Source organism: Hippopotamus amphibius, chromosome X, assembly GCF_030028045.1.
Source record: "Hippopotamus amphibius kiboko isolate mHipAmp2 chromosome X, mHipAmp2.hap2, whole genome shotgun sequence".
In the NCBI taxonomy this organism is placed as follows: Eukaryota; Metazoa; Chordata; class Mammalia; order Artiodactyla; family Hippopotamidae; genus Hippopotamus; species Hippopotamus amphibius.
The window spans coordinates 123,755,594-123,765,812 of NC_080203.1; positions in this window are offsets into that span (position 1 = coordinate 123,755,594).

Sequence of the window (10,219 nt, forward strand, 5' to 3'; positions counted from 1 at the left end):
GTTCATTCTCACCTCCTAGAGGCTATCCTCAGGTCCTGCCACATGGCCCCTTCTATCTCAACAATGAAGAACCCCCTCTCATCAAATCCCTCTTATGCTTCAAATTTGTCTGATTTCTTCTTCTATTATCTGGAGAAAACTCTCACCTTTTATTTATTTTTTAATATTCATTTATTTATTTATTTTGGCTGCGCTAGGTCTTAGTTGTGGCATGCATGTGGGATCTAGTTCCCCAATCAGGGATCAAACCCAGGCCCCCTGCATTGGGAGCACGGAGTCTTACCCACTGGACCACCAGGGAAGTCACGAAACTCTCATCTTTTAAAGAGTCCCATATGATTAAGTTAGGCCCAGTTTTATAATCTATTTTAAGGTCAGCTGATTAATAACCTTAATTATACCTGCAAATTCCCTTTGGCCAGGTAAACTAACATAACATCATGGGGATCACCTTATAATTTTTTCACGGTACTTTTTAAAAGAAACGTATTATTGTTGTATATATTCTTCTGGAGTGATCTCATTCTCCTACTCAGCTTCATTTACCAGCTCTATGCTGATGACTCACAAACCTCTAGCTCCAATCCTAACCTCACTCCTGAGACTTCAGACTTATATCAACAACTCCCACTGTCCATTAGGAGGCCCCACAGATATCTGATTTTGGAAGATGAAAAATGAGTTCATTATTTCACCACCAGTCTGCCTTCTTCCTGGGTTCTCTCTCAGGGAATCATCCCCGAGTGGCATCCTTGACTTTACACCCACTCCCCCTGCCCACACATCAAAGCAGTCCTACCTCCTAAACTCTCCCCAACAATCTCTTTGTTTTTACTCCTTGTTCAAGCTACCTTCACCTCTCATGTGAATTATTCAATAGCTTCCTGATTGGTCTCTCAGCCACCAGTCTTGAGCCCTGCAGTGCACATTGTGGATCCACTTGCTCAATATCCATTCCGACCCACTGCAGCATTCCTTCCAGAAAACAAAAAACTACATTCCATAGCAAGGCTTCTGGTTGTGATGGAGATTCCAACAATAAGGTGCACTTATGCAAGATTTGGAAGGGGGAAGTGATAGCTCATGAAGAGGGGGCCTCACCTCTGCTATTTCTACTTGATGGGCATGGTTATGGAAGCATCTGGCTTTCAGTGGCAGTTGTAGAAGGAGTCCATTGTCCAGTCTCTAGCCACATGAGTGAAAATAAAGGAGGACCCATGGCATCCACTTTGCTGGCAGCAGATTCCTGATTTCTCAGTCACAGCAGAGGAGGTATAGGCTTGAAGCCAGCAGTTACAAAGACAGCTTCTTAGCATTCCAGCTCACTGATCATGGCAGACACAGTGGCTCCCTGGCAGTCAAGTTCTGCAGTGTTATTCTAGAAGGTTTTCCTGGAAGCTCAGCCTCGATTTTGCTTCTTCCAATCATTTTTAGACTGCTTCTGTTTGTATTAGTTAGAACGGTTTATTTTATCTGCAACTAAACTCAGACTACAGTATATCCTGCAATTAACCACATTTCACCCTGAGTGATTTTTCTGAAACTCTAAAACTCAAATCCAGTAATGGCACTGCCCTTGCTTAAAATCTTTCAATGTCCCCCAATATCTTTATAAAAAGCCCAAATGTTTTAATCTTGTTAAAAGGTTCTGTATAACCTGGTCCTCTTATTCTTGAAATAAGAGGGAAGAGGGCAGGACAAAACCATTGAAAGAATGACATAGCCCAAGGACATAACATAAACTGATTAGACCCAAATGGGTCGAAGATGACCAACAAGTCAACTTCCAGATGCCATGACAGTTCCAAGGTTGACCATGACAAAAAGTGGGTGGTGGCCCAATTCTGGAATACTCTGCCCACTCATTAGCCTATGAAATTACCCACCCTTACAAAAACTGACAACCCCCATACCCTGGTGCCTTTCTCACCTGAGATGGCCCACACTCTGCCTGCAGAGTGTGTTTCTCTCTAAATCTCTAAATAAACTTCTTACCTATCACTTGTCTCTCACTGAATTCTTCTGTGACGAGACATCAAGAACCTGAGCTTCATTAAGTCCTGAAACCAGGTGTGTGATCTCAGTTGGAAGATCTTGGGTTTCGGCTGGGTTCGAGTCCTGGTCACATGGGTTCGAGTCCCAATTTGAGGTGCACGGTTTCATTCTCTGCAGACTCATCTTTACCCAGGTACTCTATGACCACACTGACCTTCTATTCAAGTCCTTAAGACAGTCACACACTCATCTCTTTATCTTTGTACATGCTACTCTCCCTGTGCAGAACACTCTTGCCCAACTCCCTTGGTGTTTGTTTGTTTGTTTTTTTTTTGGGGGGGGGTTGTCTTTTGTGTTTTTTTTAAACTTTGGCCTAAAGACTGTGTCCTCCAGGGATCCTTCTTTGACCTTACCGCTTATCACTATTACCAAAACTCTGGATTAGGCCCTCTCCTATATGCTCCCATAGCACCCTGCCTTCCCCCTTCTGAAACACTTACTTTACTGTACTGGGATTGCCGGTTATAAACTGTGCCCTCCTGCCCCTGTATCATATGCAACTGGCAGAAGGTTCCATGTCTAAGTTGTTCTCTATTTTATCCCCAGTACCCAGTGAGTACCTGGCCCAGATTTAGGTATACACATTGAAACAACAAAGAAATTGAAACATTTTAAGCAGAGGATCTAATCTCTATTGGATTTATGTTTCAGAAAAAAACACTCAGGTGGCCACATGCAGAAGGAATTGTAGTAATGAGATCAAATGGAGGGGAGGAGCTGAGACAGAAAATCCAGTTTGTTGGTCTGACCTAGAGCAATATTAGTGGGGCTGGAAAGGAGGAGATTACTTCGTATGCTAGGGTACCGGGCAGGAGCGCAGAAAAAACTGTAACACTCAAGAAGCAATGAGACAGGGGCTTATTAATTTCTCTTTTGACACCCAATTCAAAGTAATTAACATTTTTTCAACTGTCTACTCTATGCAAAGTATTAGATTAGGTTCTGTGATAGGAAGATTAGTAAAATACTATCCCAATCCTGGAGATGGCAAAGGTTTCAGTCTGCTAGTGGAGACACAAATACTTCGCTACCAGGCCAAGAGATAAGAGAAAGAAATGAAGAGTTCATGTTTTGAGGGGCTGTGGGTGTGTGGTTTTCCAGTTTGTTTGTTTTTGTCTAACGATAATGGGCTAGTAGTTTATGGGCGAAAGACAGTGGACTATGGTGGAAAAACACTGGCTGGAGACAGAACACAGGGCTCTTAGTTCCTCATCTACCACTAACGAGGTAGTATGATCTTGAGCAATTTATTTACTTCTCTGGTGCTTAAGTTCCTTATTTGTAAAATGAAGTTTTTGAGTGAAATGAACTTTAAAAATCTATTATTTTATGTATTTGTTACATTTAAAATATGTGCATTATTTCTAAAAGTTTTTCCAATCATTCAGTTAAAATGTCTGTGTATTCTAAATAGTGTTTTAGAATAAATGTTTTAACGTTGTCCTATAGTACCTAGAAGACAAGCATATAATCTAACTATAAATAAATGGTCATCTTTGGTTTCTTGGTTCTAAGAAACTGACAATATCATGCACTTTTGACAATTAGGGATAGTTTGCCAGAATAGTTTTGCCCCGCACCCCTATTTCCTCAGCTTTTTCAGCCATATGATTATTAAAATTTTGCATTATCTACTGCCTGGTACAAATGCTATGTTTCGCCAGAGGAATGTAAAGTTAATGAAAAATCTCAAATCAGTCTTTCCTGTCCCTTTGACAGATGAGTAGTTTTAAATTCTGGACTCAGACTGTATGAGGATTCTCTTTAAATTTCAACGGAAAGGAGACACATGAAGGAGCACAAAAAGCAGTTTTAGAAACAAGACAAAGAGCTAGCCACTTGAAAATGCACCGCTCTACCCATCACCATGGCTCCTTCTCTTCATAACAAAGTGTGTAACAGCTTGCAAGGATGGCCAGTAATACTAACAGTTTGTAACAGATGAACCCAGAAAAATCACTGGCTTAATACAAAGTTATTTCTCATTCACTTAAAGTACAATTGGTGGTAGAAATGATGAAGGTGGTAGTGGTATGTGTGTCTGCTCCATGCAGTCATTCAGGAACCCAGGCTGACAGAGACTTAGTCATCTTCAAAGTCCTACTTCCAAAGTCACCCTGGGTATCAACATCGAGGGGGCAAAAGCAGGCTTGAGGAGGGAGGGAGAGAAGAGGCTTCCCAGTGGAAGGTTTTCTGGGCCCAGCCTGGTAGCACTTCAATCCACATTTCATAGCCTGACCTCAGTGCCATGGGCACACCTAACCACACGAGGCGCTGAAGAACAGGGTCTAGCTACGTGGCCAAGGAAGAGAAAGGGCAGATTTTGATTTCTGCCTTATTCAGGAATATGGATTCTGTCTAGCTGGTCCCTCTCGACACTCTCCTTTCCACCTCATGTCTGTAACTGCTGACAAAGTATTCAGAGGTGATTCCTACTTGGCGTGAGTAGTTGGAAAAAATTTTAGAGTAGTGATATTCATCAATAAGCATCTGATTTTTATGGTACAACCTTCAAGTTTCTCTAAGTGCTGTAATTTCTAACTTAGACTATTACAGTACATTAGTTTGTACAGGGCACAAAATTATCATAGGCCACTGTGGATTGTGCATATAGATTGAGCTTCAGGTTCATATAAATGGGAATATTACTCTCCCAATGTTATCAGACTTAATGAAGTCAGCAATGAAAAACTTCAGATCTCAAGTTTCCTTTAGATCATTTGTATGGGAAAATTATATCACAATCACCGACTTTGAGAACATAGCTTTTTTTGTATAGAGCAATGGTTCTGAAAGTGTGGTCCCAAGACCAGCAGCATCAGCACCACCTAGGGACTTATTAGAAATGCAATTCTCACCATAAAACTCCTAGAAGAAAACATAGGCAAAACATTCTCTGACATAAACTATAGCAATGTTTTTTTAGGTCACTCTCCTGAGGAAAAAGAAATAAAAGCAAAAATAAACAAATGGGACCTAGTCAAACTTACAAGCTTTTGCACAGTAAAGGAAACCACCAACAAAATGAAAAGACAACCTATGGAAATGGAGAAAATATTTGCAAAAGATGCGACCAACAAGAGATTAATTTCCAAAATATACAAACAGCTCACATGGCTCAATATCAAAAGAAACATACAACCCAATCAAAAAATGGGCAGAAGACCTAAATTGACCTTTCTCCAAAGAAGACATACAGATGGCCAACAGGCACATGAAAAGATGTTCAACATCACTAATTACTAGAGAAATACAAATAAAAACTACAATGAGGTATCACCTCACACCAGTCAGAATGGCCATCATTAAAAAGTCTACAAGTAACAAAAGCTGGAGAGGGTGTGGAGAAAAGGGAACCCTCCTACACTGTTGGTGGGAGTGTAAGTTGGTGCAGCCACTATGGAGAACACTATGGAGGTTCCTTAAAAAACTAAAAATAGAACTACCATATGATCCAGCAATCCCACTCCTGGGCATATATCCAGAAAAGAAAAAACTCTAATTTGAAAAGATACATGCACCCTTATGTTCATAGCAGCACTATTAACAATAGCCAAGACATGGAAATAACCTGTGTCCATTGACAGACAAATGGATAAAGAAGATGTGGTATATATGTATATAAATACACACACATATACAATGGAATATTAGTCATAAAAAAGAATGAAATAATGCCATTTGCAGCAACATGGATGGACCTAGAGATTATCATACTAAGTGAAGTCAGACAGAGAAAGACAAATATTGTGTGATATCACATATATGCGGAATCTAAAAAAATGATACAAATGAACTTATTTACAAAATAGAAACAGACTCACAGATATGGAAAATAAGCTTATGGTTACCAAAGGGGAAAAGTTGGGGGAGGGATAAATTAGGAGCTCGGGATTAACAGATAGACAATACTATATATAAAATAAATAATACCTATAATGGAAAAGAATCTGGAAAAGAATATGTATATATACATAACACACATCTGAATCACTTTGCTGTACACCAGAAACTAACACAACATTGTAAAACAACTATACTTCAATTTTAAAAAAGAAAAAAAAAAAAGAAATGCAATTCTCAGGCCTCACCTCAGACATGCTGAATCAGAATCTTGGGGCCCAGCCATCTTGTGTTTTCACAAGTCTCCTAAAGAATATCCTAGAACCACTAGTCTAGTTGAGTTAGATTACTGCTGAAACATCTCATTTTAAGGACCAGGTCAAAAGAAAATTATTTGAAATTGTTTTGTTGAAAACATAGCAAATCTCTCTCTTACACTGCTGTGAATTAAGGGTGTTGTAGAAAACTCACAGAATGAAAGACTGCTAAGAGCCCTGGGAGGTCATTAGGGCAAATAGTTTCCAAAGATGTCAGTCACAGAAATCTAAGGTTCTATGAAGCATCCCTAGGGGTTTCCTAAAAGAAAATGTTTGATTGGTGACTGCTCCTCTGACCATCCAGAGTTTGTTGCCAAAAGACATGGAATTTTGTGTCAGGAGAAATAGTTTTGGAGCTTTAGAACAGAGTCAACATCTTACTCATCTTTGTATCTCCATTACCTTCCAGAGTGCCCAGCAGAGAGCAAACACATAATAAACATTTATGTTAATGAATGAAGGGATGGAATAGTCATCTCATGTATCCCGGTTCTAAATAACTTCCACTAATATTCCGGTATTACTTTGATTAAAAAAATCCTATTTGGATAGTTTATTCTAGTTACTTTAACAAACACTGACTGCCTCATGTATGTGGCTAGTCTTTTCAGCCATTAAGGATTTTACCTATCAAATATTAAGAATGCCTCCAACTCCTGCAAGAGGAAAACAAACATATGAAGATAAGTGCTTGAAATATTTTACAGACATTTCTTGAAATGTCTGTAAAATATCTCCGTTGCTGCATGTTAACCTTTTCAGTGACTAACTCAGGATTTCTCAACCTTGGCACTATTGACATTTGGGGCTGAATAATTCTTTGTCATGGAAGCTGTTTTGTACATTGGAGCAGCATCACCAATTTTTTCCCACCCTTGCTCCCCCACCCCACTGTGACAACCCAAATGTCTCCAGGCCTGCCAAGTGCCCCCTAGTGGGGGATAAAATTGCTCAGGTTGAGAATCACTGCTTTAACCTAATACTAAAAGAGTCATTTTCCTACATTTTATTCAAAGCTATGGAAACACACTTCAAAAAAGAATGTATATTCCACGTTTCCCTTTAGCTCATTGTTGAGGACTTTGGCAGTGACAACTCTATCTATTTGAAATGATTTGGTTCACAAATCATTATTTTAGGTCAGTTTTCTCCTTGGAATAACTTTATCTTAGGAGATGCAAATTCACAAACTCTAAGCATCTTTTTTATACTTACTGTGATCTTCTGCAATGATTCAGCACTAATTCCATTACAAGACATTTTTATTTAATAAATTTTAAACAATATATAGACTGACTAAAGGAACATAGTACAAATCCATAATACAGTGTTAGCACTAACAGAAGAATTTTTATTCACTTCATTACAATATTTAAAAAAAATTATCTAAGTAAAACCTACACTAAAATAAAATGTAATAATAACCTTTATTACATCCTACCTCAAGATTCTGTCCCTGGAAAGAAAGTCATCATTGCTTCTGGAATTTACTTCCTGGTATTGAAAGAATATGCTAATAATTCTATTTCTTGAGTTATGTTAGATCGTATCTATTTTCTTACTGTTACCACAGGAGGATTTAGCATTATTTCAACATCCCCTCATGCCTGTCCTCCATATTCTCAATATAAACATACTGCAATTTTTTTTTTTAATTATCAGTGTTTAATGATGAGCCAATAGTGTACCCTGACATCCTTATTGACATCCTCATGCTAATGTCCCCTTCCTTACTGTCCATGTGGGTCTATATTTTAAACATTTTTCTTTTTTTTTTCATTCAATGGCATTTGAGAGGGAGAGGAGATAAAAGCACATTGCCAGCACACATTTAACAGGAAATTAAAACTATTTTTGAAAACTTATAAAAGACTACATATAAAGTCTCAAAATTTTAGTTAGAAGGTAGAATCTCTATTTCACCCTCAGCTCTTACATTTAGCACAAATAAAGGCTAGGCACTTTGTTTTTTTAAGAAACAATTGATGTTAAGTAGACTTTAATCATTTTGCAATATATATAAAAATAATGTATCATTATGTTGTACATCTGAAACTAGCATTATATGTCAATTATATCTCAGTAAAAACATAAATAAAAGAAAAGGTAGATTACCAGAAATACTTCAATTCTTCCCCTTCTGTACACTTGGGACACAGTTATCATTCCTATTTCATGATAAATCTGTTCTCTCTTCCGACCTTGTCGAGTTTTCTTTTATCTACCTGGGCCACTGAAACCTGGGAAACATCTGGCAGCCGTGCACTATGAAACTACATGTTCTTGTTCCATGAGAAACAGTATTATAATGTTTCCTGTATCAAAAAAAAAGTATAAAATCTGATTTTTAATTTTTCATAAAAAGTAATTTTTGTACCATCGATCAATAACAACCAAGAAATCAGGACCACCCAGATAACAAAAGCAGAGGACTGAAAAAAGATACCATAATAACATGACAGATGAAGAAGATACTAGGTGAGAAGAACCAGCTATACAACAAAGCCCACAATTCAGAAATTGTGGGAATCAAAGTCAAGCAGTTAATTACCAACAAAGACAATAACAGTGCTTCTTTTGTCTTTCACGGTGAATGAACAATTAGCACTTAATACTAAGACTGGGGAATAAACCATCTATAATCTACTGAAAAAGACCATCTGCTTCTATAAATTTTGTTCTTATACACTTGCCAAAAGAAGAGAATATATTAACAAAATAATGGGCCCTGCACTGTTAATTGCTAGGTTGTTTGCAGTTGTGCTGTTGCTATTAGAATTTAATAAGCCATTCCTTCTGCTAAATTAATAAGCAGCCAAGATTATGTAATATCTGCTTTCAGCTGCTAATTATTTTTCCCATAATTCCTTTCCATCCCTTCCCCTAAACCTCCACCTTTTCTTGGCTAGGAATACCAGAGACTGCCAATATGTCATCAGCAAGTCTCCCGTCCTCGTTTTCAGAACCACAGACCAACATTAGGGGCATAACCAATGAGCTTAAACTTGGAGGTAGTTATCTCGGGAAACTTGAGGACATAAGAGTTTTGTACAAAAAAAAAGATAAAAGCAGCGTTTGGATTCGAGGGCGAGTTTTCATTACATAGTATTAAATCTATCTTTGACTGGCTAATGGCATCTGTTTTGTGTAGTAAGGGAGAAATGGGACATTAACATGTGCCTCTGGAGCAGGACTGGTCAGGTTGCTGAGAGAAATTTGGGCAGGAGGCCTAAATTACAGAAAGTCAGCTCTGTGCTTTGTGTTGACCACTTCTTTAATATTACAGTATACGTTTACCATACACGTTAGCAGGAAATTTTCCAAGCAGCATAGCAGCGTTTAAAAGGGGAGATATTGTATATTTTTATTTTGCCAAAGAAGGGCATTAAAAAACGCCCCCAAATCTCTATTATATACTATCTTAGTTTTATAGACATTTTAACACACACAAATAACACAATCCCTAATAAAGGATTCCTTTAGATTGATTAAATTTCGCTTCCTGAAAAATTTAGCATCTCTTTTTACCTTTGGGCCGTTAAAAAAATTCTGGTGACTATGTTTGGGCACCTAGTCCCCAAAAGGGCATAGCTTAACAAAAGCAATTTTCTAGCTTCCTTTGTAAGGATCGAGGTGACTGAGGTAATGAATAGCATTCAACATGAGAAACCCGTGGCTGTTCAAGCAAGGTCACTTAATCCCATGGGGCTCCCCTTTCCTCATCTGTAAAAGATGAGTCGGACTAGATTCATCCATTCTTTCATTCAAAAAAATAGGGGCATCTATTATGTGCCAGACACAACGCTCAGCACTGTGGCTCTCAACAAATCTACCATTTTATATTCTTGATTTATCAGTCAGCTCACATTTATTAGTGGTGCTATATACTAGGCAGTGAACTAGGTTGAGATGCAAAATGAAGAAAATTCAAGATGTGCTAATGGGTATATGGGTGAAAGAGGGATTCGTTCTTACAGGGTTTGAGGGTGAAGCTTCATAGGAAC